Here is a 7,189-nt window from a genome sequence, read left to right on the forward strand (position 1 = left end):
TGCCAGGGATCGAAATTGGGTTGGCTGTGAGGCAAGTGCCCTGCCCTCTGTACTATTGCTCCAGCCCAAGATATACTCTTTTTATCCATAATAAAAAATTATAGCTGTTTCAACCAACAAGTGAAATCGATAGTAAGTACTAACTGTCACTGTCACTGTCCTCTCGTTGTTCATCGATTTGCTCGAGCGGGCCCAGTAACATCTCCACTGTGAGACTTGTTGTTACTGTGGCACATCGAATACGTCACAGGTAGCTTGCCAGGCTTTGCCGTATGGGCAAGATACTCTCAGTAGCTTGCCAGGCACTCCAAGGGGGGCGGAGAAATTGAACCCTGACCCGTCGGGTCAGCCGCATGCAAGGCAAATGCCCTACTGCTGTGCTATCACTCCAGCAAAAATTATTTTTAAGAGATTCATGAAAAAGAAGCAGAAAGTTACCTAAGGTTCAGATTAACTGAAACAACTTTATTGCTTTTGACAATGTCTGTAATCATTCTGTGATATCCAATATAAATATATGTTCTTTTAGTTACTTACATCTTTAATGATATAGCCACAATTATATAATTTAAATCTACTGAGGATTTAAATTTTTTAAATAATGTGATGAATTAAAAGCTACAAAACATGACGTTGGGCAGGTAGGGGGAGGAATTTGAAACAGATGGCATCTCTATTTTTTTTCTCGAGTCCATCTTGAACGCAATCTCAGTAATGTCAAATTCAATTTAGTTCTCCAAATAGCAACCTACAAAACCTAAAATGGTAATTCTTTAGTAAATTGACTCTATTTTCTTCTTCAAGCTTCTCAAACTTTGGCAAAAATGAGTAGAACAAGTGATATAGTAAAAGAGAAAAACTATCATCCTATATATTCTAATGTATTTTCGTGAAAGTCTCATTTATCTGAGGCCACTGAAGAGATTTCTAACAATACTGTTAATATTAAAACATGTCTATAATATCAAAAGTTTCTGGAGAGAATAAATTATATTTTCATAAGAGAAATATGCTTTAAAACAGAAACCAGCTCTAAATAATCATTTGATTGAATAAAGAGAAAATCCTGTTATTTTAAAAACATTTCCACAATAACTCTTCTACCCATTTAGCAGCAACAATAAAATTTACTTTAAATTGTTCTAATCTTTCCTAAAATTTTCTGAAACACAGTTCTTACTAAAGTAAGGTTTAGTCATTTATGAATTCCTGATAAGCAAATTTCATATATAACAACTGCAAGATCTTTGGAATTGTTACATACTTTGAGTGAAAAAGGCTACTGAGGAAAAGGATTATCTCTAAACTGTCTACTGAAGTTTTCATTTAAGTAAAACTTTTATTTTAAATGCTAGCATCCTACCTGATATTAAAATAAATGATATATTATTTTATGAGATGACTGAAGGGGGGTAATGGAACTTCTGATGGTTCTACCTAAGCAAACTAACAGAGTCAAAGCTTTAAGATTTGAAAGAAAATGAGAGTAATCCAGAAAATTACTACCAGAAAAGTCATTTAGAATCTATTTTAATAACCTTGAAATAAATCTACAGAAAAGGTTAACAACTTCAGAACTTTAAAACAAACAAACAAACAAAAAATTAGGGGCCAGATATATTGCTCAATGGGTGAATGCATAATTCATGTTACCCATAGTTTCTGGGTAACATCCCAGAAACTGCCTGGTATCCCAGACCAAAAGAAAAAAATTTAATTCAAATTAAAGCGCCAAGGAGATAGTACAGCAGGTAGGGTGCTTGCCTTGTACACGGCCAAGCCTAGTTTGATCCCCAGCAACCTACATGGTTCCCTGAGTGCTGCGAGGCGCATTTCCTGAGTGCAGAGCCAGGAGTAATTACCTCTGAGCATCACCTGGTATGGTCCAAAAGCCAAAGAAAGTTTTGAAATAATAAATTAAAGTAAAAAATATATGCCTGGTGAGATGACTCATGGGTTGGAACAAATACTTTTCATGCAGGAAGCCTGAGTTCAATCCCTGGCACAGCATGATACCCCAGCAATGGAGAGCGCAACCCACACAACCAGCAAGTTCCCCAAAATAGCCCCAGACACCATCACTGGGTAAAGACACCCTCCCCAACAACAAAATGACAAAAACTTAAAATATTATCTGCTCATTCATGAGGGCTGAACAGATAGAACTTAGGCACTGGCCTTGTATGCAGCAGATTCCCAGCATTCCCAACATTCCCAGATTCCACGTTCAATTCTCAGCATCCCAAATGGTCCTACCAAGCACCTCCAGGAGTGATTTCTGAGACAAGAGTAAGCCCTGAGCAGAACCAGGTACAGTTCCCAAACAAATAAATATATAAACATGTGTGCATATAAAATCTCATTAAACCAAAATTTATTTGGAGCTTACATGGTGAATAAAATTTAAGAGTTTTTTGAGTTTTGTTGTTGCTTTTTTTTTTTTTTAACTTTTGGGTTAAACCCAGTGGGGCTTACTCCTGGTTCTGCACTCAGGGATTACTCTTGGCAGAACTCAGGGAACCATATGGGTTGCTGAGGATGGAACGTGCAAGCTGTGTGAAAGACAAGTGCCATATTTGCTATACTACTGCTCTGGCCTAAAAGAGACAATAGCACTGCATTGTAGCACTGTCCTCCCGTTGTTTATCGATTTGCTTGAGCGGACTCAGTAACGTCTCCAACGTGACACTTGTTGTTACTGTGTTTGGCATATTGAATACGTCACGGGTAGCTTGCCAGGCTTTGCCGTGCAGGGAAGATACTCTCAGTAGCTTGCTGGGCTCTCCGAGAGGGGCAGAGGAATCAAACCCGGCTCAGCCGGGCCAGCTGCATGCAAGGCAAACGCCCTACCGCTGAGCTATCGCTCCAGCCCCAAAGAGACAGTATTTCTATTAAATAAAGTTCAACCATTTTATCTGTTTTATCTTATTTTTGTTGTGTTTTGAGGCCACACCTGTGGCTTGGGGTACTCAGAAATCACTCCTGATGGGGCAGGGATAACATATGGAATGCCAGAAATCAAACCACAATCAGTTGCATGCAAGTGTCCTACCTGCTGTACTATATATCTCTAGCCCCATATCAGGTTGTTTTTGGTTTTGTTCTGGGGCCACATGCAGTGATGTTCAGGGCTGACTCCTGACTACACTCCTGGCCGTGCTCAGGATACCATATAGGGTACAGGGAACTGAACCTGGGTTGCCTCACTCAAGGCAACTACCCTAAATGCTATACTAGCTCTCTAGCCCCTCCACTTATTTTAAAAGAAAAAAATCTATGCTAGGGATGTGGCACAGAAGTAAAAGTACAGTACATACATGTCTTGCATAAAGAAGACTATTTTCTATGTCCAGAACTAAAAAATAAAAATACAGGAAAGAGTAAACTATTTAAGATAGATAGTAAACTGTTTTAAGATAGACACAGGGAAGTATATTTGAAACTTTCTCTCAAAATTATGCAATATTTGTTCAAAAGTTATACCGAATTTTTTTTTTGGTTTCTGTTTGGGGTCACACCTGGCTGTACTCAGGACTCACTCCTAGCTGCAGAACCATATATGGCTCTGGGGCTCAAACCCAGGTCAGCAGCAGGGAGGCAAGCACCTTTCCTATAGTAATATATCTCTGGCCCATTTACACCAAATTTCAAAATACACACACACACACACACACACACACACACAACATTATTAGAACAAATTATTTGGGTTTCTTAGTTTTTATTTGGTTTGGGGACTACCTTTGGCAGTGTTCAAGGTTTTATGCTTGCCTTGCTCTTTTCAAAAAAAAAAAGTTATATCCTTTATAAAATTATATTTGGGGCTAGAGAGGTTACACCGAGTTGAGATGCCTGCCTTGCATGTGTCTACCCTGGTTCAATTCCTGGCACAATTCCTCATGATTGCCAAGAATAAGCCCTAACCACAGAACAGCCACGGTTATGGTCAAGCCACCCACCCCACAAAATAACTTTTAAAAAATATTTTTTTCAAATGGGGGGTGAACCACATCAGGTGCTAAAGGGTTACTCCTGACTCTGAACTTAGAAATTACTCCTGGCAGTACGTGGGGTTACATATGGGATGCTGGGGATAGAAACCCGGGTCCACCATATGCAAGGCAAATGCCCTACCGACTATACTTTCTCTTTAGGTCTAAAGATTTAAAAATTTTAAACTACTAATTACAAGTGGCATATAAAAACAGACTAAAGGGTGGGTCCAGTGCAATAGCACAGTGGGGAAGGCACTTGCCTGGCACACAGCAGACTCAAGTTCAATACCAGCATCCCATCTCAGATGGTCTCCCAGAGCTCTGCCAGGGAGGATTCCTGAATGGAGAACCAGGAGTAATCTCTGAGCATCACTGGGTCATACCCAAAAAAAGTCTAAAGGAGCAGAGGCAATAGTACAGTGAACAGGACCTTTGTCTTACACATGGTCCGCAGCACCACATAAGGTCACCCTATCAGAAGTGATCCCTCAGTGCAGAGCCAAGAGTAAACCCTGAGCATTGCCAGTGTAACCCAAAAGCCAAAATACATCAAATATTAAAATCAAATATTAAAAAACAAACTAAAACTAAAATCTGACATAACTACTATTTTAAATACAAAATATAAAGACTTCATTTTTTTATTATTACATTATCATAAATTTAAGAAAAATCACTTATTTTACAAAACATTACATAAATCTAGGTTTGGGTACTTAAATCTGTTGAGTCATGGTGGTGACGTTGTGAGGGTCACACCTAGCAGTGCTTAGTAGTTGATTTTATTCTTAAAGTTACAACTAATTTCTAGTTTATGTCACAATTTAAATTCTCTTCAAAGACAGATGATGTTAATAAAATTTTATATACATTACTTTAAAATGTTTTCTTAGCAATCCATCTACGCTACCACCACAAATCTGAGACCGCTCTTTGAAACCTATCTTGGTCATTTTAATAAAAGCACACATTCTGTGTTATTTTTGAGCTGTCGGAAACAAGTAGCTGAATTTCACAGTACTTATGGTTAATGTCTAGCAGCCACTTAGAAAGTCCCTTCGTGCACATGTTTTGAAAGATCCAGTTCCCGTCCTACTTCAACCTAGTTCCTCTGGCGGGGTAAGATTAACGACCCTAATTCCTACTTCAATTAGAAACTTGCTTCCTTTAGGAACATTTTACTTAAATACCTTGTCACCTTTACAATACTGATAAACCTGTAACATTCCTGGCGGAGAAACGGAATCTCTTGTCAATTGCAAGCCTCGCCCACGGTGGCTGGATTCAGGCTCTAGGCTTACCGGCCTCAAAGGCAAGACTTGTACAGCTGATCCGATCATCTTTTATTAAAAGCTGGGCCCCGGGGCTCTGTGACCCCGGGGGACCTGCTCCCAGCACACGCACGGGCTCCATCCCGGGATACCTGTGCGCATCCCGGGATACCTAGATACCTAGATACATAGAGCTTTCTGCTCCGAGTAAACTGGGGCAGGCACATGAGCAGGTTAAAGAAAGGGGCTTGCCTCGACATGCCTCGCTTAAACCTGGGCTGCTCCCCCACTCTGCATTTCATCAACCCTTTTATCCACCACACTGGGCGATGCCAGATGAGCCTGGAGTCAGTCGTGCGCTTTACAGAAATGCACTTTTCTGATAACTGCTATCAGATTTAATATAGAGAGCTGGGACTCTGCGAGGAGTGAAAGTATCGTTCAGGGGGCAGCACATCCAGCCCCCCACCTCCTTTTCTTTTCCGAGGGGATACCTGCCCACATGAAAGGGGGTGGGGGAGAGGAGATGCAGGGGAGAGCGGTGAAGTTCCTCCTTCACTGGAGGGGGAGCAGTGCGCGGAAGCTGCGGGGAGGAACGAGTTCTCTCAGCCCTCGCTCAGCCAAGGGCGGCTCCCCGCGGGGCCCCGCCGACTCTCCCAGCAAGGGCTCCGGCTCCGCGCGGCGGGCAGGGAGGGCGAGCGAGGACTGCCCCGAGACCCCTACGCTCCCCGGGTGCAGGCGGGCCATCCGCACCAGCCTGAGTCTCGTCCCCGGGGAGCGCCTCCTCCGCAGCCTCCACCGGGCACCCCAAACTCTCAGCGAGACAGACACCTCTTACACTCCCCAGACTCGCCGAAGCTGGCCACCCCAAACTCTGAGCGAGCGGGGTCCCCCTGCACAGACACGCGCACACGCGCGCGCGCACACACACACACACACACACAACATACACATACACACACACACATACACACACACATACACACACACACATACTCACTCCCCAGCCTCGCCAAACCGGAGCCGGTACCTGGTCTGGCCGTGCTCCGGGACTTGGTGCCGACGGATGCGATCCCCTGCCAAAGGCGCCCCGGGCTACCCCACCCACCCGCAGCGGTGGCTTCTCTCTTTCCCAGGAGCCGGAGGAAGGAGAGGTGCGGGAGGGGAGGGGGATGCAGGGAGCCGATGGGCGGCAGGAGCCGAACCGGAACCACTAGTGCTGGCCCCGCCCCCGGCCCGGGAGCAGAACGCCCGGCGCTCCCCATAGGACAAACTTTGAGCCGACTCGGAGAACAAGATACCACTACTTCCGGGTCATTGCAGCTGCTGCCCCCCTCCTTGGCAACCGCGTGGAGTTGCTAAGCGGAAGTACCTTCAAAAGACAAACCCCCACCCCGTTTCTTCCGGGACTTCCCGTAGGTAGCTGCTAACTTGTGTTCAGCGCCGTCCTACTTTGACACCTTCTGCTCCTTGGAGACCGAGCAAAAGCTTCGTCGCCAGAGGCACGGAAGTCTGTCCAGCTTTACACTTAAACGGAGCCACGCCCTGGAACCTCCAGCCATTCCCTGCACCGGCTCCGCCTCGAGGCGCATCTGTTCCGGAGGTCTCCTGCTCTCCCCGGTCTTTCCTGGGAGCTTTGCTGTGGCCATTCAGCAAGCTTCTCCCTCTTGTAGATTTTCAGTTGTGTTTCATCAAGGTTTTTAAAACCGGTTTCATGTTATGAGAGATTTTGCATGCACTAGGTTTTCCTGGTAGTCTCTGAAACCAAACGGGAAGATTGTTTAAGAATTGCACATACATCCAAGATCTGGACTGGCCTTGGGTAAATCAAAGGAGGAAACAAAAGGGGAAGACCGGTAAGGCTCTTAATCCCTAAATAAAACAAAAGCCCTGAGAAAAGACCAAAGGAAATCTGAAATCAAG

The 7,189-nt window shown here is 44.1% G+C and overlaps 1 protein-coding gene across 3 annotated transcripts in view; it reads right to left on the reverse strand.

The window, feature by feature from the left end:
- Positions 1-6,445, reverse strand: part of CSNK1G1 (casein kinase 1 gamma 1) — a 161,797-nt gene extending 155,352 nt beyond the window's left edge. For all 3 annotated transcript variants that reach the window (XM_056127486.1, XM_056127485.1, XM_056127484.1), the window contains exon 1: positions 6,297-6,445. The gene's annotated coding sequence lies outside the window, so the exon portion shown is untranslated. The remainder of the gene's footprint in view (positions 1-6,296) is intronic.
- Between the last annotated feature and the right edge of the window lie 744 nt (positions 6,446-7,189).

The sequence above is a fragment of the Sorex fumeus genome, unplaced genomic scaffold (genome assembly GCF_029834395.1).
Source record: "Sorex fumeus unplaced genomic scaffold, SorFum_2.1 ptg000063l, whole genome shotgun sequence".
In the NCBI taxonomy this organism is placed as follows: Eukaryota; Metazoa; Chordata; class Mammalia; order Eulipotyphla; family Soricidae; genus Sorex; species Sorex fumeus.